At 39.1% G+C, this 26,208-nt stretch overlaps 1 protein-coding gene across 4 annotated transcripts in view; it reads right to left on the bottom strand.

The window, feature by feature from the left end:
- The window catches only part of LOC125920136 (cationic amino acid transporter 3-like), a 52,453-nt gene that overhangs the window by 14,928 nt on the left and 11,317 nt on the right, over positions 1–26,208 (bottom strand). Inside the window, exons 3-4 of one of the 4 annotated variants that reach the window (XR_007456961.1) lie at positions 16,040–16,120; positions 10,975–11,059 (exon numbers count right to left, since the gene is read on the bottom strand). The exons of 2 other annotated variants lie outside the window; for them this stretch is intronic. The gene's annotated coding sequence lies outside the window, so the exon portion shown is untranslated. Of the gene's footprint in view, positions 1–10,974; positions 11,060–16,039; positions 16,121–26,208 lie in introns of those variants that run through there. One more of the 4 variants, XR_007456962.1, reaches the window with a different exon arrangement.

A 26,208-nucleotide genomic window follows, 5' to 3' on the forward strand; every position in this document is an offset into this window, starting at 1 on the left:
TCAATAAATGGTTAGGAAAACTGGGCAGATACATGAGGAAGAATGAAATTGGACCACTTTCTTGCACCAAATACTAAAACAAACTCAAAATGGATTAAGAATGAAGTGTGAGCCCTGATACCACAAAAATCCTCAAAGAAAACATAGGCAGTGATCTCTTAGACATTGCCCTTAACAACCTAATTAAGGATATATCTTCTTAGGTAAGGAAAAAAATGCAGATGTAAATTACAAATGCTAATTACATCAAAATAAAATGTTTTTGCACAGCAGTGGAAACCATCAATAAAACAAAGTGACAACCTAGTGGATGACAGAAGATATGTGCAAATGATAAATTTGATAAGGGATTAATATTCAAAATACATAAAAAGCTTATATAACTCTGTCTCCCTCTCTCTGGCCCTCCCCCATTCATGCTCTGTCTCTCTCTGTCTCAAAAATAAATAAACGTTAAAAAAAAAAAAATTAAAAAAAAAAGCTTATATAACTCAACACCAAAAAACACTCCAATTAAAACATGGGCAGAACACCTGAATAGACATTTTCCCAAAGAAGACAGAATGGCAAACAGACATATGAAAAGATGCATAACATCACAAATCATCAAAAGATATGCAAATCAAAACAACAATGGAGTATCACCTCACATCAGTCCAAATAGCTAGTATCAAAAACACAAGAAATAACAAGTGTTGGCAAAGATATGGAGAAAAAGACCCTTGGTGCACTCTTGGTGAGAATGTAAAATGGTACAGCCACTATGAAAAACAGCATGGAGATTCCTCGGAAAATTAAAAAAAGAAATACCATATAATCCAGCAATTCTACTTCTGGGTATGAAGAGAATGAAATTGTTGATTCAAAAAGATATATGCCCCCCTATGTTCACTGCAGCATTATTTACAATAGCCAAGATAGGAAAGCAACCCGTGTCCAATGACAGATGAATGGATAAGATGTGATAAACATGTGCAATGGAATATTAATCATAAAAAAGAATGAGCTCTTGCCATCTTGCCATTTGCAACAACACACACACACACACAATATATATATATATATATATATATATATATATATATATATATATAAAGGGTATTATGCTAAGTGAAATAACTCAGAGAAAGACAAATACCATATGATTTCACTTATAGGTGAAATGTTAAAAAAAAAATGAAAAGAAATACAGAGAACAAACTGGTGGTTGGCAGAGGGGAGGAAGGTGGAGAGGTGGAGGAAATGGTGAAATAGGTGGAGGGGGATTAAGAGGTACAAATTTCCAGCTGTAAAATAAGTCCTAGAGATGAAAAGTACAGCATACGGAATATAAATAATATTATAACAACATATGGTGATATGTAGTGACTATAGTTATCATGTTGCAATCCTGGAAATAATATCATTATATGTTAATTATATGTCAACAACAAATAAAAAAACATAATAAAAACTCTTTGCAAACTAAAATGTTTATGGAAAAATAATATATCTTTATATTATGATATTAATCTGAGTAGTGAGACTAGGAGTGACTTATGTTTTCTACTTTATGATTTCTTAGGTTCCTAGAATTCTATGAAAAAACATATCATTCCTTGGAACTCTTATGCATTGCTTGGGGGAATAAAAAATGAAACAGTGAGTATGGAAAACAATATGACAGTTCTTGAAAATTTAAACACAGAAATACCATGTGATTCAGCAATTCTCCTTCCAGGTATATATCCAAAAGAACTGAAAGCAGAGGCTCAAAAACATTGGTACTCCAATGTTTATAGGAGCGTCATACACAACTGCCACAAGATAAAACAACCCAAATGTACACTGACAGACAAATTGATAAACAAAAGGTGGTATATACATACAACGCAATGTTATTCAGCCTTGAAAAGATACCTATCACAAAATGGATGAAGCTCAGAGACATTATGCTAAGGGAAATAAGCCAGAAACAAAAGGACAAATATTGCATGAGTCCACTTATATGAGGTACCTAGAGTAGTCAACTTCATATGGACAGAATATGAGTAGTGTTACCAGCAACTGGAGGAAAGGGAATAAGGGAGCATTACTGTATAATAGGTACAGAAATTCAGTTTGGAATGATGAAAAAGTTCTGGAGATGGATACTAGTGATGGTTACACAATAATGTGAATTGCTGCCATTGTACTATATACTTAAAATTAGTTAAAACGGTACATTGTGGTATATATGTTTTACCACAATAAAAAAAAAAAAAACTCACAAAACTCAGAATTTTGAAAACAAATATGTATTTCACATTTTTTAAGTGTATTTATTTATTTTGAGAGAGAGAGAGAGAGAGAGAGTACAGGAGAGGCAGAGAAAGAGAAAGAAGGAGAAGGAGAGAATCCCAAGCAGGCCCCACACTACTAGCACGGAGTCTGATGCAGGGCTGGAACTCACAAACCATGAGATCATAACCTAAGCTGAAATCAATAATCGGACACTTAACTCTGAGCCACCCAGGCACACCAAAACAAATATTTTTATAATTTATCTTTATTTATTTTTATTAAGACTTTCCTCTTAGAGCAGTTTAAGGTTCACAGCAAAGTTGAAAGTACAGAGAAAAAAAAAATTTTTTTTCAAAGAGCAGGCAATCAGAAATAAAACAGAATATACTATACAATGTAATCATTTCCACTAACTTGAAATGGATGCCATTTTAAAATTGAATTGGAGATTCAAACTTCTTTATAAAAATGAAAGAAAAATCATAGCAAGATTTTTAAACCGTAGTTTAAAATATTTTTTAAACCTAACCAATGATAATTTGTCACTATTAAGCACAAAAAAATGTTAGAAAGTAAACCATATATTATAGTGACTTTTAAAATGACTACATGGTTATTCCCACACTAATTTTTTACTGAGAATTCTCCAGATTTCAGAGAAGTGTCCAAAATCACATAAACAAGTATAACACCAATGATACTTAAACACCACATACAAAATGATTAGCAAAAAAGACCAAAGCTTTGAGGCTTTTTTTAATTAACTCAACTGTATTGAATTTTAGCAAGAAATTATTGTATGATCTTAGCAAACTTAACCTGTTCCTCTTCACCTCTTTCCTTGTCTGTAAAATTGAGATGGCAAAACCTATCTTATAAATAACAGATTCAAATGTCCCAGATTAGGCAAAATCCATCGACATAAATACTCAAATTAATCACTTCAACGTTTCATTCAATACTTGCTTTAAAGAGTTACAATTCAATCTTAAAAGAGGAACTCCTATTCTATGGAGGGATTAGATTTCAGACGAAAACATGAAAAGGTCAGAAGTGGGGGAAACATACGGTGTGTAATTAAGGAACTTCAAATACCTGTGAACGACTAAAATTTAGTAGTACATACATATGAACAAGTAGAAGACACTTGAGGGCAGGAATTTCTCACTATATAAACCACTTTCTAACAATATACCTCTGAGCTTCTTTCCATGTTTTGGTTTGAAAGCTCCTGGTTTGCAAACTGTCTTTTTGGTGTGTGCACAATAAACTTTTACTAATTACTACTTCAATGATTCATTAGTTTTACCTCTGTTATTTCTAAACTTTTGACAGTTTGTGGCGTCAAAATGGGATCCAAAGAAAATACCCCTTACCTCCCCTTCCTCCTCAACTGAGGCCCCTATGGTGATGGAACCCAGAGTCTACTGAGTTCAGTGCTTTCTCATTTACTCTAGAGTTTGAAGGTAAGTCTCTCTTATAGCTGAGCTCTGTTCTCTCCATTTTGAGCTGACTTTAATTTGCATACCTGTATTTTGTTTGTTGAAGCTTATTTACCTAAATCATCTTATTCTATTCCAAAGGGAAGAGGGCAGGGAAACACATGGTTCCCTGTGTTTGAGAACAGCTTTTAGAAAACAGAGCCCCTCAAATGAACTCTTAGGGAATATAAAGGCAAAGATGTGTTCTACCTGATTGGTCTATGGATCAGGATTTTGTGCCTTTTTGGAAAATGGGTGAACTTATAGAATTGTAGTGGTCACTGTAGGGCAACTTTAACTTGAAGTGTATCTTAAGCTGTGCCTTTGACAAAAGAGGATTTCAAACCTCTCAGAGACAATGGAATGCATTCTTTGATAAGCAGAAGCTTCTAAAAGATCCTCACAGCTTGCAAACAAACAAACTTTGCTTTGCTATCTGAGCAGGTAGCCTCAACTTAGCCCATCTGCCAGAAACACAATTTGGATCCAACTATTCTTTTATAAACTAATGAGTTTTGCATTATTATGGCTATCAGCTCATGCCTTTTTTTAAACAAAAGTTATAAGATCTGTTTGCCTCTGTCTATATGTTTGTCTATCTATACATGTTATAGATGTGTGATAGTTTTCTAACTCCAGGTGGTATTGCCATAACTAATGTGTAAGGAGCTATTTAATTGGCTTAAAGAAAAAATAAGTCCTTATAAATGAAGTACTCTTGAAACCCTCAAAAATATAAAAACTAACCCAAATTTTTTCAAGTTCACCTGACCTGATATAATTTTTGATAAGTAAAACCTAGTTTAAGTTTGTTGGCTTAATAAAAGCAAGCATGTCTTCAAAATTTGCCAACAAGAAAAATAATTTAGGATGATGGTTAGGTTTTTTTTTTCTTTTTTAATGTTTAGTCATTTTTGAAAGACAGAGAGAGACAGAACACAAGCAGGGGTGGGGCAGAGAGAGAGGGGGACACAGACTCTGAAGCAGGCTCCAGACTCCAAACTGTCAGCACAGAGCCCGATGAGGGGCTCGAACTCATGAACCGTGAGATCACGACCTGAGCGGAAGTCGGATGCTCAACCGACTGAGCCACCCAGGAGTCCTGATGGTTAGGTGTTTAATGTTTAATCCAAGCTTAACTGTTAAAAACAAATAATTTAAATAAATGTAAATAACAGAAATGTTGCCTATCAGGAATCCTAAGTTCTCTCTGGTCTGGTAAGAGAGCAAATGCAGAAATGAAAACGAGAGAGGCTAATATCTAGAAGGATACAACAGCCCCAAACAGAGATTTCTGTCTCCTTTCATCTCCATATTTATTGACCTCTCAAGACTACAGACGTGGTGAAGGTGCAGAAAGAAACAATCAGATAGTAGTCATTAATTTGTGGAAGCAAAGAGTCTGGGGGGGCAAGTGGCTTTTGAAGTTGTGATCAAAGCACAATAATATATTGGTGTCACCAGATGGAAAGTGGTATCCTGTAGGCAATACAACTAAATAGCAGTTATCTTTAAAGTTTAAGATTGATGGAGCATGAAGCTTTAAGGATAACCGGTTACTGTTCTAGCTAGCTAACCTTGGGCTCTTTAGCCCTGTGGGCAGCTTTCTGCCCTAAGCCTTTATAATCTGTTAATGTATGTGTAGGAATTCTTGAACCTATTTCCCATACAGAAAAGTACAGACCAAGTTAAATTAAATAATGAATATTCGTTGACTATCTAAATTATTTCCCAATGAGATAATAAATATACTGAATCATTAAACGTTAAACATAAGTTTATCTACTTTGGGCTTTCTTTTTTTTCTGTATTGTAGTATTGCTAATATTTTATTTAAGGAAACTAACTTTATTTAAACTCCTACTGAAATAAAACTATACATCACTACCAGAAATGAGGAAAAAACAAAACAAAACAGTCACTTGCTATAAGTAAAAAGTAACCACACCTATAATTGTAATAAATGATAAATGTAACCAATGATATTTTTTGCCTACTGGGAGTTTGGAGCTTGGGTATTGCTCTTTTTGTTAAAATGAGGAATCAGCAGATATAAGAGAATTACTAAAGACATACAACCTCAACTAATAATTTTTCCCTGAAGCTAATAAGAACTAAAAAAAGTTAAAAACGTATCTCTAAAAAGTTTTTATAATTATGTATTTAATTGTGTATTTAATTTGTGTATTTAAGCTATGTGATTCAATGTACTTTTTATCACATCTGAGTTACAACTAAAACTGACCTGAGCAAATCAGTGTTTTGGAAATGCCATTTAAATACATTTAAGTCAGCTCTCTGAATTGGTTCCCATCATGGCAGTCCCTCAGTACTACTATACTGCCTCAAATCTACCTCAGAGTGAATGGTTTTTATTAAGCACCTCCCTTGCACTACTATGCAAGGTTCTTAGTTATGTTTAATTTGTTTCCATTTGTATCATCTGCTACAAGGTAACCTAAATCTAGTTCTTCATCTTCTAGGAAAACTCTTCCAATAAATTCAAGCTATGGCAACTATCCTTTTACTTATGAGAAATCACTATATTCTTTCTATTAGCACCTGCCAACATTCTTTTACCCTAGCCTCGCTTGCTCAGACAGTCTCAAAAGAGTCACTCAAGCTTTAGTAGCCGAGGATTCATTAGAACAACCCCAACTTTTGGCCTTTTTAATTTTTACAGAGAGACGATACTTGGGTCTGTTAATAACTATGTCCTTTGCCACACTAATAAACATACTATAAAAAAATGTATCTAAAAAAACCAAAAAACGTATCTCTAAAAACTTTTTATAATTGTGTATTTATAAATTTGCCAGTCCACAATTGCTTACTTCTTAGTTTTTACTAGGAATTCAAGATTATAAGCATTAAAAATCCTAATTAATAGATGTAATTTAAAGCTAATAGAAATAATACAGGAGAAAGATAACGACTTCATATGAAAAGTAGGAAAGGAAAATAGAATGTGTTTTTTGGACAAGGAAAGAAATGAAGGACATGGGTTTTTGTTAGTAGTGGTGGTGGTGGTGTTTGGTAAGGGAAACAAATAAAGCGATTTCATCCTCAAGTAAAATAATTGTTCCAGAATGAGGAAAAGAAAAAAAAAAAAAAAAGATGGGGCAAAACTGGAAATCTTGAGAAAAGAATTTTATGTATGGTCTAGCTACAAGTGAAATGGATTTAAGTTTAAAAAAAAAGTGCTAATATCAAAAGTATACTGGTACAAAATTAGAATTTGGTTTTCTGTTAAAAGGACAAAGTTTTGTTTTGTTTTGAGTATTGATCAGTTCTTCCTAAGAAATTATAAATAAAACTTTTCCTGTACCTTTAAGGTAATCTATTTATGAAACAAAGATCTGGGTCTTATGAAAATAATTTTGTGTAATTCTTCATCACATCTTGGATTACTTAGAAAAACTGAGTCTTCTCTATTACAAGAGCTCAATTTTTTATAACTATGTAGATTTTTGTATTCGCCTTTGGAATCTTTTGTTATTTTGGTTGAATGGGTACCTAAGTATTCTTTCAGAGTGACCTATGATCCTATTTGACCAAATGTTTTAAATCTTTTGACATTTTAAACAAACTTCCCCAAATCAACTTCTAAATAAAGTAAAAAGAGGAACGTTAATTTATGTAGACTTATTTGATATATTAAATTGCATGGGAAACACTATAATGTTTTACCTTAGATCATAATTTATATATAGGATATATTAAATAATTAATTCAAAAATTATTTGAAATTCCTAAATACCTGACATTTCCTGTTATAGTCATAATTCTAGTCATAATTCCAGCTTTTATCTTAAAATATCATATGTCATAAAAATAACCAATTTTATTTCTCAATTGCATGTCTGCACGTGTGCGTGTGTATGTATGTGTATGAACTCTCACCAGATCTTTAACCATGGCTATTTTTTAATCTTTTCTCACTCTCTGGCAGTGATTGTTTTACTCTGATCTCTCACAAAAGTGTTCCTATAAAAGTGCTTCATTTACAAGGAAATTCATGGAAAAGACTGACAAGTACAGGTTTCTCATAACTTTAAGATCATAACACTGAATGGGTAAGAATTTCAAACTGATACATAAAGCTGCTGACCTAAGCTGAAGCAAAACAAGAATTATAAGAGACTGAACTGATGACGATGATTATAATTTTTTTATGACTTCATTTAAAACACTGCTGGTTCCTTAATGTTTTGTTGTCCAGATTTAAAGGGTCCCATTTTCTCCTCTCTTCTAAGCTACCTATAGCTTACAGCAGCACTTCAGTAAAATATAATTTTGTAAACAAAGGTTGAAACATGTATATTTTTCTCCCTCCCTGATCCCTCCAGAATTCAGAAATTCATATTGAATATCTTTATTTTTCATGACAATACATGTATTTACATAAGCTCAACTGACTCTTCTCTTTGTATTAGGACACAATTAGAAACGTCCTAATGTTAGCTTCTCAACCTAAAAAGACTTGAAAAGTCCAATCTAAGATTCCTTATGAAAAGTTCCAGCAGAGCAGATTTAAAAGAGCCTATATGGTCAATCGCTATTCTTGCTGAACTTATGTAAATAATCAGGCCAAATTTTTGAAACTAGACTTAATTTGCAAACAAGCTAGTCTTACCGTGGTTATTTTTGATAAAAATAAGAACAAAATGAACTGGATCCTGAATTCTTCTAGTTTCCTCCAATACTTGACTAGAACTCTCCAAACTAACATTTCCAGTTTCCTCCCACTCTTCTCACCTGGAATCACTATGGAAATAAAGTTGCCCTTTTCTCAAAGCCATGCAAGGTAAAGCTGGACAACTGAATATAAACTTCAGAGAAACCACCAAAACAGCTCATGTGAGGCCAGTGGTTGTGTCTGTTGCTCTGTGGTCACGCAGCAAGATACCAGAGACATTCAAACTGCAAACCAGGAAAATCTGTCAACTGCCACTCTTGCCCTCACTCCATCTGAAGATGCTTTGAACCCAATATTTATAAATTTTCTCAACTGGCTGCCCTCCAAACTCAGTGAATTTATAATTTCCTTGAACTATTAACCTTTGTTTCTCTTTCGTTTCCACAGAAATCTCTCTTATTAAATTACTTGACTGCTCACATCATAAAGAGGCCTAATTGGGGTGGAAGTTCATCCGCAACACTGCCTCCTAAAATAAAACATCCTCACGTTCATCCAGTCCTAAGTCATCATGAGGATGTGACTGTTAATACATCATGTTATGCTTATGTAAATAACTTTTTAAAAATTGCAAATCATTTGATTTATTTAGTCGGTTAAATCTTGACACCTGGGAATCTGCTCTGGGGAATTTTTCAGTCTTTGGCTATGGTTCTCCTTAAGTCATCATATATACTTCTTTAATATGTTGTCTACTCCTAAGGGTTCTTAAATGCCTGCCAGCAGCCACTCATATGCCAAATGGTATCCATCAGGATCAGATTACCAGAGGAAATAAACAATAAACACATAAATGATGAAGAAGGTGACTACATGGCCCTCAGGCTGATTATTCAACGAATGGCAAAAACAAATATGTGGTTCTTCAGATTGGGTACATGAGAAAATAATCAAAAGGGGGGAATTGTTAAAATAAAAAACCAACAGAGACGAGCCTTGAAACTTCCCTGGCAGACAAACCAGTTTTGTCATACAAAGCTTAATTTAGCTTATTTTGTAAGACTGACTTCACCTGGATAATTACTTGTTTACTCCCGTGGAAATCATAAGCACAACTTAAACGGTTTCCCAAAGTTGATATGAGGTAACAACTAACCAATTCCCTATCACTTAAGAAAATGTAAATATTCTTATCACTGTTAAAAAAAAAAAAAAATCCTTAGACTTCTTTCTCCCCAAGCTGCTTTGTAACAACGTAGCCCTGCGCCTAATTCTGTTTTGGCTTGAGTGCTCCTGGTTCCCCAGCTGTTCTTTGGTGGATGCTCAACAAACTTTACTAATTGCTACATCAATGATTCATTGGTTTTCTGCTATTTCTGAACTTTGACAGCAGCCACAGTAAATGTTGTATGGGGTCACAGCCAATCATTTATGTTGGAGTAAATACCCTTGAGGTACTACAGGCTAAATCAGAAACACACCCCTCCTCTCCCCACCAACTGCTTCTTAAAGACAACAGCAATCCTCCACTATTGCCTGCGTGGTCCCTGTACCGTTCACAATAAATGGTACCGTTCACAATAAACAGACTTTGGAAACCAAACTTCCTGCATGGGAAAGGTTGGAGATAAAAAGGAGTAGAAAGTCCAAGGTGCCCCTAAAGGCCCGAGTTCCACTAGAGATGGGCGAGGATTAACGCCCTTTTCTCTCCTGCCAGTATATTGGTGAAAGGAAGTGATCCGCGACAGACCGCCCTCGCCCTCAGTAAGGAGAAAGAAAAGATTTGCCCTTTCAAAGCCGAATCACCCCAGATCCTCTCCCACCCATCCACCCTCCACCCCTTCCACCCTCCAGCCCCTCCACCCGCACCCCCACCCCCACCCCCTGCTTCTTAGGTCTCCGACCTCAAAGAGCCCAGCTCAGGAACAGTAGGCTTTCAGCCGCTCTCCAAACAAAACCTCCCCCTACCAAGCTTCCCTTTTTCTCCAGCTGGGAGCATTCGCCCTCCGGTTTGGTCTCAACCAATTGCAAGTAACACTCTTCTCTAATTGGTGAAGGGGTGTGGCCACCATGTGTATCACCGAACAAGACTATGGATGATTGGTTGCTATTGAGAGGGTTTCGCCAATGGGAAGCAGTCTTGAAGCTCTTGTAGGGGGGACTCGAGTGTTCTGTAGATGCTCGGGCTGTACCCTTGGCTGCCTACCGGTTTTTTTTAATTAATTAATTTATTTATTTATTATTATTATTTTTTTTTTTTTTCCGCGTTGCTTCGTCCTCTGGGCTCTTGCAGGGTGCTATCGCCGCTGCCCTCACCGCTGGAGCCATGATCTCCTTAACGGACACCCAGAGTAAGCACTCGCCCGGGTATCCCCGCCTGGAGCCTCACACGCCCGTTGCCCGAGCTCGTCTCGCTCGCCCGCCCCGCTCTGCCCGGGTCAATGAATGAAGCTCCGTGTTGGGGGCGGCGGCCTGCGGGCCTGAGCTAGGGATGCGGGACTGGGAGGGCTGCCTTGAGGGGTCAGGGGCTGGACTTGCAGTGGCAGACCTGGCCTGGGAGGTGGGTCGGCGGGGTCTGGGGAGAAGTCCGATCTGGAGTGGGGGGAAGCCTTTGCTGAGCGTCTGTCTTGCACCAGGGTCTCGCCGCTCTCACCCCAGTGAGATGGACGCTTTGTTCCTGCAGATGGCCACAAGAGAAAGTTTGATGTACAATGTCCGCGGTTCATCCTTGGGGACGTTTCTGCAAACTTGGACTCCTCTACAAGTTACAGGCCCGTTGTTTGGGAGGCGGTATTTTAAATGTCACCAGTTATCGGGTTTTGGCTTTCTTTTTCTCTTTCTTTCTTTCTTTCTTTCTTTCTTTTTTTTTTCTCTTAATATGCTTATACTTTAATATTTTTACTATTTCGCCGTTTGCCACCTCTGGAAAGAAACTTCGAAAAATTTCTTTAAACGATTTCACTTTTCTACCACCTAATGTTTCCGCAGTAGTAAAAAGCCACATTGTGTTCAGTTATACAGTGCCTTTCCTCAATGTTGTATGTTGTGCTTTGTGGCTTATTTTATTATTTTAGAATCTCTTTCTGCCTGACAACAGTTCTCCACGCCTTTCTTATCTCTAAGGTTAGAATTGCTGTTTTCCTTTCTTTCATAACACTCCTACTTCTCTACCACTTTGTCAATCTTAAGTATTTACATATCTGCCCAACCTTGTTGGTCCTATATTTTTTAATGGTCATAATAGTCTTTTTGTCTCACTTCGCTTTATCTGCCATCCTCTCGGTTTCTTACTTTGCTTAATTTCCTTTGATTTTCAAAACTTTAAGTATTAAAAAGTCCTTTGAAAACAGAACTTCATTTAAAATGCCCTATTTTAAAGTGGAGTCTTAAGATTTGGGTTCAAGTCATAGCTGGCTTGAACTTAACAGAGCTTCTAATGTCTCCTATATACACTATGACCCCAATCAGGCTTTCTTCCTTCCTGAGGTTAGATGGGTCAGCCCCTTGGGGCCACCTGCACTGGCACGGGAAGGGTGCCCATTTTGGTCTGTTGGTCTGTTGGCCTCACTTGTTCTGATGTGAGAACATATAAAGTCTCTTTTCTTTTATTTTTTCTTTTCTTTCTTTCTTTCTTTCTTTCTATCTTTCTTTCTTTTTTTTTACTGTTATAATAAAAACTAGCAATTGTATAAAGTCAACTTCTTTCATTTTACTAAGTGCCTTCATATGTAAATCATTACACTGAATTTTTATGAGTCCTGTAAGGCAGAGAGGAGTATACCTCTTTTATATATTAAACAAGGCTCAGGGGTGCCTGGGTGGCCCAGTCTGTTGAGCATCCGACTCTTGATTTCGGGTCAGGTAATGATCTCATGATCCTGAGATTGAGCCCCGTGTCGCCTCACACTGAGCATGGAGCCTGCTTGGAATTCTCTCTCTCCCTTTCTCTTGCCCCTTCTCCCCCGCCCCCCTCACAAAATAAACAAACATTTAAAAAAATAAAAGAGGCTCAAAAGAAAGTCAGGGTATGGTTATAAAGAAAGTGATAGAAACAAGGCTTGATCCCAGGTCTGCTGGTCTAGAAACTTTTTTTTTTTCACTGTACCTTACTAGCATCTAAGAAGCCTTGATATAAACTTTGGGATCTAAGGATGATGCAGTTCTTTTGATGAGGATGCATAAGGCAAGCTGACACCCTGCAAATACCCCCGCCCCCCCTGCCCTGTGGGATATGTGTGACATTCCTCAGGCACTCCTAGCTGCCCTAAAGCTAAGAGAAGCAGAAAACAATTGGTTCACTGATAGAGATACAGGACATGAAATCTCTAAATGTCTTTGTAAATGACAAGACAAAGGCAATCTTATCAATAGCCTAATCTCCAGAAACCTATGGACTCAGTCTCCTGGAGTCCCAACATCACCCTCCCCTCCATAGTGATGTGGGGAACAAAGGCAAGAAGGAAATGGTAACATTAAATTTCTTTATAACCTGTAGCCCATTGACAAAAATTTGAGGCAAATACAGAGTATAATAGTTCTCCAGGAACCCCCTACTATCATAATGTTAATGATTTGCTAGAGAAAAAAACAACCTTAGCTTGACAATAGCTAGGCCTCCAGTATCCTATGAGTCCTCTTTAGCATATGAAGGCCTTTTGGAAGCCTCCTTTTTGCCTTTACCTCCCCCAACTCCATAGTATATGATCAGTCACTCTTCACAACCCTAGTACAGTTCTTTCTGCCCACGGGTCCTGTCCCCGTGCTCTAATAAAATCACCTTTTTGCACCAAAAATGTCTCAAGAATTCTTTCTTGGCCCTTGGCTCTGGACCCCCACCACTGCAAAACCCCATCAAAACCAATGCCAGTTTTGGCAAATAATGTTATAGGCAACTGCCTCCTGGACTACACTGAGTGAAATAGGAGGAATGTTTTAGTTCCCATGTTATGGTTTTAAGCTATGGAGTCCAAAACTGGGTTTGAATTCTGGCCTGAATCCACACAACCACCACTCTTCCTGCCCATCTGCCCCCAGCCCCAATGCATACACATACATACATTTGCTGATTCTATGAGCAAATATAATTTTTTTAAGTTTATTTATTTTGAGAGCAAGAAAGCATGAGCTGGGAAGGGGCAGAGAGAGGAGAGAGAGAGAGAGAGAGAGAGAGAGAGAGAGAGAGAATCCCAAGCAGACCCTTCCCTGGAAGTACAGAGTCCCATGCAAGGCTCAAACTCACGAACCATGAGACCATGACCTGAGCTGGAACCAAGAGTGAACACCTAGCCAGCTGAACCACCCAGGCACCCTGAAGCAAGGGTAATTCCTAATCACTATATCTATGAAATATGGGGCTGGTGCTACTCTTCACCTCAAAATTTTGTTAAAGGCATTACAACATATTTGTGTAAAAATTTCAGTACATGTGAAACCATAGCCACACGTTGTCCTTTTTCATTGTAATCAATTTTTAATACTTCTAATACCTAATTAGTTGTATTAGATAATAAACTAATCATATTGAACTTGAATCACCTAGATGCTTCCCCCAGAAGTTCAGAATACTCGAATACCCTTGAGGTTCATTTAATAAAACATATTTAACCTGAAAAAAAAAAAAATCCCATAGGAAGCAGTGTGACATAATGGTTAAACACAGGGACTGTTAAAATGGTTAACCAGAAGCATGACTCTAGGCAAGTTATTTCTCTAAACCTCAACTTTCTCCATCCCTAAAACGATGTAATGAAATACCTATCTTGCAATAGTACTGGGGGGATTTAATTCTATAAGGCATGTAAATCACCTCAGAGATAATTCATGACAAATTCTCAGTACATAGTATATTTCCATATAATTTCCTTTCTAATGAACAAACATCTCAAAATTTTTATGTAATCATTAATATAATTTGTGAATAGATAGAAATTAGTCATATTCAAATAACTCAGCTGCCAGTGATTAAACCCTAACCACTAAATAGTTATATAATGGAATTTATTCTTTTGTCCATATTTTTCTCTAGGAAATTATGTCTGACAGGTAAAGTTATTTTGGTCAATTCTCTTAAGGAATTTAAACATGGAAATATTAGCCAAACATTTTCATAGGATTTTGCCTCTTTGGAATATACTTCTCAGTATATTTACAAACAGATAACTGAATTCTTTTAGGAGAATTTGCAAGAAAAAGATAGTTGAAATGGAAGGCAGTAATTAACTAAATTGAGGAGGTGGAGGATGTAGAAAAGGTATATGATAGAAGTATTCAACTCATCAGAATATTTTACAAGGCTTCAACATTTTTAAATAGCTGTGCCCTTGATTTTGGCTTTGTGGAGCCAAGGCCAAAAGTTAAATAACAGATCAGAAATCATTAATAGTGTATTTCAAACTGGGTTTCCAAAAATATGTGGAGGAACCATAGAGTAATGGAGTCCTAAGAGCCAGCTAAGACCAACAAGGCAGAGAAGAGACTTTAGGACCAGTTATACAAAGAGGAAAGGGACACAGTTGAACAGAGAGGATGGGAAGACAGTACCTAAGGTTGGGGGAGGAGGGAACTGGCCAGTATAAATGTTTGGAGGCAAGTCCCAGCAAGCATATGTGGTGAGTGTCATGTGTGGGAGACACACGGAACAAATGAAGTCAGCTGTAGACAGTCTATAACAAGAGATAACAAGGAGTCAGACTATAGGTAGGCCAGTCTCCAGCCCAACAGCATGGGTCAACATTGAATGCTACTGTTGGCCTCTCCAGAAAGAGAAGTAGGAATTTTAGTTTCCATTTTCTCCTTGTACTTTAAGGAAATGTTGGTTGCATTCCTGGTTGTTTTGGACACACAGACTCGTCCTCCTGTAATGAATCTGAGTGTTAAAAGGTATGATGCTCCTCTCTATTGTACTAAGGGATAAAGTGAAGCCTGGAGCAGAGAAGACTATTGGATCCAAATTTGAATTGTATTTAAGAGCTGAGTTCTGCTTGGGCTCAATTTATATCCTTAGGATTTGTTATTGTTTTATTTTAATATTCATTTTTGAGAGAGAGAGTGCAGGTCGGGGAGGGGCAGAGAGGGAAGGAGAGACAGAATCTGAGGCAGGCTCCAGGCTCCAATCCATCAGCACAGAGCCTGTTGCAGGGCTTGAACTCATGAACTGCAAGATTAAGACCTCAGCTAAAGTCAGACACTCAACCGACTAAGCCACCCAGGTGCCCCTATGTTCTTAGGATTTCACTGCTTATCTTCCATTTTCCTCTCTTCCCCCTGAACATCACTTAAGGAGATGCTGAATTCCACTTAAGCCAGGTGAGGGAATGGTTAGATGTGGAAGTAGAAGTTATTACAGAATGATTTCAGAAAGACTACTATGCTTTGGGTTAGCTGCCTGCCACAGCCCTGACTCCCTAGATTAAGGCACGATATTTTCATTTCTAATCCCATTTGGATTCACAGATGTAAGTGGCCACAATGGAAATATCCTGAAAAGTCTGAATACTGAAGTAGAAACTTCTCAGTGACCATTCTGATCAATCAGTAAAGCCATATTGGCCCTAAACCTTGAAGGAAAAACTGAATTCAGTTTTGCTGAGTAGAGTACAACTTTAATACAGCCCAACTGCAATTAGAAGCTAGGGACTAAGTCGTTCCTGAAACCCACCTGGAGAATTGCTCCCCAAGTCCTCTCTATTCTCCACATTCTGCCACAGAAGATAGTAAAAAGGGGTTGTGCCACACCCTTCTGTAGAAAAAAAGGTAGATTTGGGAAATAGTTTGGAGGCATCAAAATTATAAGCAATTTTAGGGTACAATCAAGACCTGGCTGCTTAACCCTACAATAAATTGGACTTCAAAGGCACTCAGCATTGGTAGGGAAAAAAAAAAAAAAATACATGTGCTTGCAAGATGATATGTGTTTGATGCTCATGGAAAAGATGAAAAAATAGGTCAGCATCATGTAATGAGCTTGTAGGTGTCAGAATGTGTGCTATTGGAGGAGATAGGGGAAGGGAGATGGAGAGCAATCAGCAAAGCAAAAAAGGGCTGGAAATCAGACTCTTATCCCCACGATCTTCCCTTTGGTTGCAGACAGTGGATGGGCCTCTGGGGGCACAGGTGGACCCCTCCCCCATTTTTTCTTTCTGGGACATCCCTTCAATGCTCTCCCCAACTGGATTTCTGACATTAATCACCTCTCCCATTTTGAAATCAGCCAGTCAGGCTATTGAAGCATTGTTAATGACACCATTGACCAAGGTATCAATCAGGCAAGAGAATTTGAACTTGGCTCAAAAGGGCTCTTGGCCTTCCTTCCCTGAGGTAGAGATCTCCAGGCAGTAAATGAAGTCATCCACAGGGCAGCCAGGTGATCCACCTAACAATACATTCCATGTGGGAAGTTCCTTTTACCAAGCTCTTTTGTTGTTCTTCATAACATGCAGTGGACACACCAATCTGTCACCTATTAATTGCAGGATTTCTTATTCTTCAACACAGGCCACAAAATTGGTAACAGCATCAGGCTAAGGCTTTGGTATATACAAGTTGGTGCAAAAGGGTATAGAGTCCCAGGACTGGAAATAATCTTAAGAAGTCATTTCAAATACCCCCCGCCTCTAAGAGGATCACCATACCCACCCACCTCGAAGGCAGTCTTCTTTCCTCTTCCCAAATACAGAAGTAATTTGCCTTTCTCAGACTGTCCATTCCCAGCTATAGTCACACAATGATGTAAAATGCCCCCTGCGTGTTCTAGGTTTTACCTTTAGGAAGCACCTAATCTAAGTTTTCTTATGGAATGTAAATATCTATATTAACTTCCGTCAAAATGCTTACTAAGCAACAAAGCAGTGAATACAAACCAACAAAAAGGCTTGAAAAGAGGAAGAACCAAGAACCATTCAAAGACAGAAGAAGTTAGTTAGAGAAGGCTTCCAGGAAGAGGGAGTATGAAGCTGGTTTGGAGAAACAAGGGGCAGAAAGGAGAAAGAGATGAAGATATGCCAGCCTGATGGAGAAGAGGAAGTGTGTGAGGGATGTTTCAGAGGCCAGAAAATGTGTAGCATGGACAGGAGGCCAGGAAGCAGCTTGAATCAGCTGACGTACACCATAGGGAGGGACAGAAAAGAACTGAGTAGAAGGAAGTTGACAGTAGAGTCTTGCAAGTAAAACTAGAGTCTGAATGTGACAAGCAGTAGCATGGTGTAGTATTAGGAGTCTTGAAGTATGAGTCAAAAGACATGGGTTCCAGTCCTGGATCTACTACCATCTCAGGTACTATAGGTCTTAGTCTTCTCATGTATAAAATAAGACCGTTGGACAATAAACACATGAAAAGATGCTCAACATCACTCATCATCAGAGAAATGCAAATTAAAACCACAATGAGCTATCACACCTATCAGATTGGCTAAAATAGAAAACACAGTAATCAAGAGGTGGTGGTGAGGGTGCGGATACTAAGGAACCCCTCAAGCACTATTGGTAGGAATGCAAACTGATGCAGCCACTGTGAAAAACAGTATGGGGGGGGTCCTCAAAAAATTAAAATAGAACTACCCTGTGATCCAGTAATTCCACTAGTGGGTATTTACCCAAAGAATACAAAAACACTAATTTGAAAAGATGTACACAGCCCTATGTTTATTGCAGCTTTACTCACAATAGCCAAATTATGGAAACAGCCCATGTCCATTGATAGATGAATGGATAGAGAAGATGTAGTGTGTACGTGTGTGTATGTGTGTGTGTGTATTTAATGGAATATTATATATAGAATAGAATATTATTCAGCCATAACAATGAGATCTTGCCATTTGCAACAGCATGGATGGATCTAGAGAATATATTGCTAAATAATTTTTCAGAAAAAGACAAATACCATGTATTTTCACACATGTGGAATTTAAGAAACAAACGAATAAAGACAAAAAGACAAACAAAAAAGGAAACCACTTTATTAACTATAGAAAACAAACTGATGGTTACTAGATGGGAGGTGGATGGAGGGGATGGGTGAAGTAGGTGAAAGGGATTAAGAGTACACTTATCTTGATTATCACTGAGTAATGTATAGAATTGTTAAATCACTGTATTTTACATCTGAAGCTAATACTGTATGTTAACTATATTAGAATTAAAAAAAAAAAAAAAAAGACCATTGGATCAGAAGACCTAGAGAGTCCCTTGTAGTTCCAAAACTCAGTGCTAAGGTACCAGAGACAATACGGACTGCCATAGTTGTTCTTCCACAAATCCATTTAATATTTTTCCCTTATATAAAACAAGTTTAAGTTCCCTTCATCCCTGCGACTGAATTACAACTTGAGTTTATTTACAATGTCAAAGATTAATCCTCTAAACTTGGCAAGCTCACTGGTTGAGCAGCAAGGAAATATCTCTACAGAAAGAACAGAGTCTGTAAATTCTTGGTCAGTTACGTAGGACCATTACTAAATTATTTTAAAAAGATTGTGCGTCTACACTCTCACTTCTCTCTCTGTCAGATGATTTGCTTCCTGAACTAGGAAGGCTGTCCAGGCAGGGACCTTAAAAAGTTTGATATATTCCAGATCCTTTAACTGCTGGGATTTTAGATGATAAACTGCACAGTGGAACTGAATCAACCTATTCACAGACTACAATGGGGCAAGACAGTAAGTTATTGATATTGCCCCTTCAAAGCATTCTACATACCGTAACACTTCAACGGGCTTTAATTAAGGAAGTGTCAGCTTTCCCATGCTTCTGCCTCAGGATTTATGGTGGATTTTAAATGTTGATTTTTCTGTCTACCACCCTAGGCTGCAAGCTCCCTGGTGACTTGTACATCTTCAAATAAGACCTAGTATAGTGACTAGTACCTGGTTGGTACTTGTATATTTGTTCAGTGCATGAATGCATAAAGAAATGGGAACCTAATTGAGAAAGACGTTGTAGTGTCTAGGCTTAGTCATATGCTACACAATCACTCACTCCCTTCTGCCTCCTGGGCCAATAACTTAGCTTAGTCATATGCTACACAGTCACTCACTCCCTTCTGCCTTCCTGGGCCAATGGCACTTCTTGCATCAGAATCAGAGATCTACCCTTCATCCCCGTACCTCATGCACACCTCCATCATAAAGCTCTGATCATGCTGTAGTTAGAAATGCTGGGTTACTTATCTATCTTCCCACCAACCTGAAGCCACCTAAAAGGTAGAGACCTTGTCTTATTCATTTTTGCCTTCCTTGTCTGCAGTAGTAGCTAATATAAATAAGTCTATTTGTTGACTGAATCCAAGAAGCAAGAAGCTTATATTTCCAGTGTTATGACCAAAGAAAGAACCCTTTAGTATATCAAAGGTCAATCTCTTTGACAAAAGATATACCCATAACATTGTGCCTACTTGACCAAAGGAGAGGCTTGCAGAAGCAATCACATGGATATTCTAAGCCTCTAAACATGTTTCAGAAAGACAAGCATCGTCTACACAGATCAAATTATCTAGGTAACTATTCACCTCTAGCACCTGGGGTTATTATGAATTCAAGCTCTCAGTTGCACTATGAGGGGTGTGGAATAAAGCAAAAAATGCAAATGCAGGCTCTGTCATCAGAGATGCCCTGACTGAAACACATCAGTGAGAATGAACAGAAAGAAGCTGAAAAGCATTAATGCTGTACAATTAGCCAAAGAAAGGCATCAGACAAGGTAAGGCTCTGGGGTACTTGGCTTGGGAAATGAGCAGGGTAGCTAGTCGTTCATATGTTGACAAACTGTCCTCTTGTTGGCCCAGAAGAGCTTCTGAGGTGTAGTGAAGAAAGCACAGGCTGCTAGAAGGCTGAGAAAAAGACTGTTTGGTAGTTTGGGGGAAATCAAACTACTGAAGTGCAGTATGAAAGAATGTTCATATTTTCACATATGTCTTACAGGGGAAGACGAAATAGACCAAAAAGTCATTAAACGAGGTGGACCAAGGAGAGAGGGTGGTGAGACAGGAAGATCTTGGGCCTGACTCATGGTGTGTTATGAAATTTTTACAAAAGCATAGGGGATCACTGAGAGAGATTGAATATAAGCTAACTAATCGATTGGAAGACTAAGATGACAAGACTGGGTGACCTATAGTGGGATCTATGCTCCTGAGTTGCTCTACATCTCCATCTTACCCATGTCTAGACAAGGGCCATTTCCTCTAAGAATGACCTCCCCCTCTGCACATATGCTTCTTCCAGGAAGCTTTTCAGAACCAACAACCCCCCTAAATGCCCTTCCCTGCACATAGATATTTGGAGGTTGGCCAAGTTATGTACTACTCATTCATTTGCTGACCTGCTGCCACTCGTCTACCTCTGGAGATTTGCAGTCTGTCTCTTCTCAGTAGAAGGGCTTCTGGAATAGAAATCATCTTCTCCTTTGTGAGTTTTGCTCCCAGAAGTTGTTCATGGTAGAAAAGCACAATCTGAAGAAGACAGTCATCAGATGGCTCCATTCCCCACATCACAGAGTCTACAGTGCATTCCTCCCCACACTAAAGTTATGGAGCGGCAGTTATGGCTCTCCCTGTAAAATGTCATTGTAATTACAAAAAAATGTTTATGGCTCTTTACACCATTCAGGCAAAGCCTCTGTCTGCCCTGATGGGCAGGGATTTTAGATCCTGTTCTCCATAAGGATGTCTAGATAACCCCAGAGGTAGATGTGTTAATGCCTAATTGGTCATTGTTATCGAATCTGTTTCAGACATTGGGACTGGACAGTCCTGACTGATAAGGGAGGGCAGCAAACAGCTCCGGAGGAGGGCGGCAGGGGATCACTGTAGTGAGCTCTCTTTCTACACTGCCCCCTCTGCCAGTCACTGTTCCTTTGCACAAGGCTCCTAACAGCAGTAGATTCCACAGTCTCTTAGAGTGAACCCCATCAACTTCCCAGCAAAGCAGTGCTTCTCCTAGTCTACCCCTAATCTCTCAGTCCAAAAGTCCCAGTTGCTTCTGCGCTGGCCTCAGGGAAGGCTAAGGTTCTCCTTTTCTTGAGCTCCAACACCTTAAATCCCCTGGTCAGTATTCTCTCTCCCCTCTACTTCTTCTGTCTTCCTCTCCATTTCTGACCTTTCTCTTCTCCATACCAATCACAACTTTCTTATTTATATCTTCTTTTCAAAGCCATGTGACTTAAACACACACACACACACACACACACACACACACTTTTCTAGAACCCTTAACCATTGTAACGAATATCACTTAATTCAGAGTGGGTAAAGCATATCATTCGAACATTCATCACTTTTGCCAGAAAACAGTGCACATAGACCCCAAGGACCTATGACTGGGAGGGCCATACTGGGAGGGGTGTAAGTGAAGAAGATGGCACTATTTGTAATTTGTGGCTTTAAAATCAAGGTAAAAGAGGAGCGCCTGAGTGGCTCAGTCGGTTAGGCATCCTACTTCAGCTCAGGGTTTGATGTCATGATTCTTGAGTTCAAGCCCCATGTTGGGCTCTGTGCTGACAGATCAGAGCCTGGAGCCTGCTTCAGATTCTGTGTCTTCCTCACTCTCTGCTCCTCCCCCACTTGTGCTCTGTCTCTCAAAAATAAATAATCATTTAAAAAAAAAAGCAAGGTAAAAGAAGACTATTTGTGGTTAAGTGAGATTTTTAAGATTTTAGAATACCTGAAATCTTCATTTCAGACTTTCTTTTAAATGTTTATTTATATTTTGAGAGAGATACGGTGTGAGCAGGGGAGGGGCAGAGAGAGGGAGACAAGATCTTAAGTAGGCTCTGCACTTGCCCATTGAGTAATTCTGGAGGTCAGAAACAGAAATGAGGGAAACATCTTTTAAAGGAGATGGAAAGTAGCTGAAGAAATACTTCCTGGATCAAGAGAGTCTGAGGAGGATAGTTCTGGGAAACTGAAGTCTTAAGAGTAGCACTGGATGGCAAACCAAGGAAGGGCTGGTCTTCATTTTCCTGGATATCAAAAGAGGCAACATCAGTTTTCCTGCAGAAGTAGCCTACGTACAAAGCCTGAATTCAGACCCATAGTGTGTACATCAGAATGTGATTTCTATTTATCACCAAACCTACTTTCTGCCCCACATTAGAGCCTCCATAACACCACGCCAAGAGCTATGTGGATCAAGTAAATAAAAACATCCCAACCTACCTCTCCATTTCCACAGACATCGCTACACTGGAATGAAGCCAAAATCATTTTGAATGGCTCTTTCTGATACAGACCACAGTTGGCTGGGTCATTAGACAATCTCAGAAAATCCTATACTCCACTCCTTTTTGCTTCTACACTTACCACAACAAAGGTTTAAAGGGCCTTTGCCTGGTGGCATATGTAGCTTGTATAGAGTCAAACCCACACTAGAAAATATACTTTAAAATAAGGGCATTTTTGTTGACAGCTTGAAAATGCATAAATGGACAAGACTGTATACCTGTCCGGCTTGCTTTTGATGACCCAAAGTCAAATCACCACTGATTGACCTGGTGGCTACTGCTGGAATTTCAGGTACAGGTACCTTCAAGAAAAATTCCTGTAGTGTGCTAACTTTAATATTCCAAAACTGAATGAAGACAGTAGAGTCATTTAGTGGCTTAACCTATGGACTTGGAAGAAGATGACTCCTTGAGTATCAAACTCACCAATTACTTAGGAAAACACATGACTGGAGGAAAGAGATGGGATTCAGGTGATAGCTCCCCAGTTTGCCTGTGGAACCAAAGCCCAGGAGTTCCCTCCAAATCCAAAGAACCCCAGACTTGTCCCACTCCTAAAGATTTCCATCTCCAAAGTTCTGCAATCAGAAGAAATATTAGATATATACTCATATTTTTATTTAGTATACTCCTCAAGGTCATTTCTATATTCCTCTGCCCCTAAAAAGAACCTGCCCCTATATTCCAACTTCAATTCTCCCAGACTGTAAAAAGAAGGCATCCATTTCTCCAAAATCAGGGTCAACCTCCAAGAGGTGAGGGGTGCAGGGGAAAGACACTCATTAGCAAGTTGCAGGTGGTGTTTCCAGAGTATTTATTATCTGCTGGTTCCAAAGATTCCCTGAGCCTGCACACAGAGCCATTGCTCAGAGGCTGCAAAGTCTGAGACAGACGACACATAACCCAGGCATGAAATCCACCTCCTCCTCCTGAGGAGCTGGAGGCAATCTCAGGGATAGGAGCCACCCTCCTCTTGGGAGAGTCCTCTGGTTCCGAAAAGTGTTGGGGAAGGTACAAAATACAGGGGATATTAGATCAGTGAGGAGCAGGCTCTCCTAAGGAAGAGAAGGGCTCCAAAGGTGTGCAAGCACAGGAGGTCCCAGAACAATGTGTGAGATAGGAGAAAATGAGGTCAGGGTTACAGGCTGGGGCAGGTTGGGGAAGAGGGAGGCCCAGAGATGTAATCAGCTGCTGCATGGGGGAAACACTGATACCAGAACATACGTTGTGGCAAGAATGAACCTCCAGAGATACCGAGTGATTAAAAGTTTTTTAGCAGAGGAGCAGAGGGGGGTGGTCATCAGTAACACCCTACATTGAGATGTACTGCTACAGGATAAGTGGTCTATTACTAGCATAAAGCAGACTGCAAGGGAAAAGACTAGTGTATGGACTAGTAGGACTCTTCAAGGCAACATTTGGCCATATATCCCTTTGCTGAGAGAAGCCCAACCATCTCAGAAAGTGAAAATTTTAAGTCTTGTTCCATTACCTCTTTCTTTAAGAAAGTAACTTGAGAGTTCACTATCCCCTAGGAGGTCCATATCCTGAAATCTTAGCTCTCAGTCCATATTTTTGGTCTGACTTCATCCTATGTGCACACCTCACTAAAACAAGGGAGCTTGTTTGGAGGTGTGGCAGGGAAGACTGCTCCTGTCTAGCCCAAGAAAAAATTTCTAACAAAAGAAAAGCACTTCTCTGTCTCTCTCTGTCTCTCTGTCTCTCTGTCTCTCTGTCTCTCTCTCTCTCTCTTATGTAGCTGCAAGAGGGATGGAATTGAAAGGGATAGGGAGGTAGGGACTCCCGTCCAGTCAACTCTGGATGTTGATGCAGTGAGAGATGCCATAACACCTGATGGCAGGGCAGCAGAAAAGGAGGTCTGGAAGGAAGGTCAGAATGACCTCTAAACTAAAGGAGCTGGTCATGTTGTGTTTACTGTTGGGAAGTCCTTTACTAAGTTTAACCTCAGCACCTCGAGCTTTAAATGATCTCTTTTCCTCTTATTGGAAAAGGAGAAAAGGAAGACACTTCTCTTTCATTTAGTACCCCAGAAACTGGTTGTAAAAGCCCCAAGCCACACTATGAAATCTCTGAGCCCCTTCTAAACTCAGCACTCCTGGGTATTCTTTGCCAAGTAGAAATTTTGAAGACAAGAAACCCATAAGAGTTTATAGACATCCCTCCTTTAAAACATGCACCCACTAAATATCCTTGGAGGGCTCACCCCATAAGAATAACTTAACATAAGCAAATGCTGCAGAACAGCTCACTCCTATTTGTGCCCATACAGAGAGGCCAAATACAAGCTTCTTGCCTTAGATTCACTAAACCTATTTGCAACAGGTTGGGAACTTTCTAACGGTCTGGTCTAAAATGGCCCTAGGAGGCTTAAGCCAGGACATCTCTCTGTAGTGACAACTATAGGATCACTGCAGAGAGCAGAGAGCAGGTCTGACCTCCACTGTATCCCCAAACAGTAATGAATGGAAAAAATCTTCTATCCCTGGCTTGCCCCAAACTGTCAACCCCCCTAATAGGATAAGAAATAGCTAAGACCATGATGCAGGATGAATCTCTGAAAGATTCCACTTCTACCCCAGATTGTGAATCCTGTACTCTGTGAAAACTGAGAATGGAGAAAAACAGCACAGACAACCAAAACTGTTGATAAATTATATAAAATCCATTTGGCTCTGAAATATATTATATGAAAATTTTATACAACGTATCTGTTATTCAGGCAGACATGAGATCACTTTTCCTTAACCTGTGCCTCCTTGGAGCTGTGTGGGTGAAGGAAGTCTAACGTTACAAATTCCTTGCAAAGATATCCGAGAATTGAAACTAAAAAATTGACCGATGGTCAGTTTCCTACCGTACTCACCATCACTAGACACAGAGAAACTCAGACCTATCATGCACCTATCAGGAGGCCAGGTGGTCAGCAGTCTTCCCCTGCAGAAACACAGGAGGTGAGGGAAATGAAGTATTATTACTAACTCCTGTAGGCTCTGAGAGCCCTGGAAAGTCTACTCTCATCTGTTAATAGTGGAATCAATTCTATCCCTCAATTGGTTTCAATTTGACTAATTTATTGGAAGTGGAGAGACTATCAGACCAGACACAGTGGATATTTTCCTAATAGGTATGCGGGACTGTTAACCTCTAGGCTCTGTTAAACTGGTTGCTTTAAAAGCATAGAATCTGTCTTCTTTTTTAAGATAGGTTATAGGAGAATCTGTGCTGAGGCACCAGGCCTGGCAAGATGACTCTCTTCCTTGTTCAGTGGCTTGACTCTTCTTTTCTAGGAGAAGCCAGGTCCAATATCCAGAAGGTGAGGGCTGCAGTGTTATTTTACAAATAAGCCCTTCCTATATCAATGACACTTACTATACCAGAAGGTGGTATTAAGTAAAGCAGTAGTGAAACACATCAAGGGCTTATTGAATATTGATTCCCACTTACATGACAGCAAAATGGCCTAAGAAATCTCTGGATGCTTCAGCCCCTTGATAAACAGGGTGTGTTTTGTTTTATGAATCTGGGATCCAGGCCAGTCACATCTTATAGCTCCACTTACTTTTATTTAATAAAAAGGTATGGCATGAGTGAGGA

The sequence above is a fragment of the Panthera uncia genome, chromosome B4 (assembly GCF_023721935.1).
Source record: "Panthera uncia isolate 11264 chromosome B4, Puncia_PCG_1.0, whole genome shotgun sequence".
NCBI classification, from domain to species: Eukaryota; Metazoa; Chordata; class Mammalia; order Carnivora; family Felidae; genus Panthera; species Panthera uncia.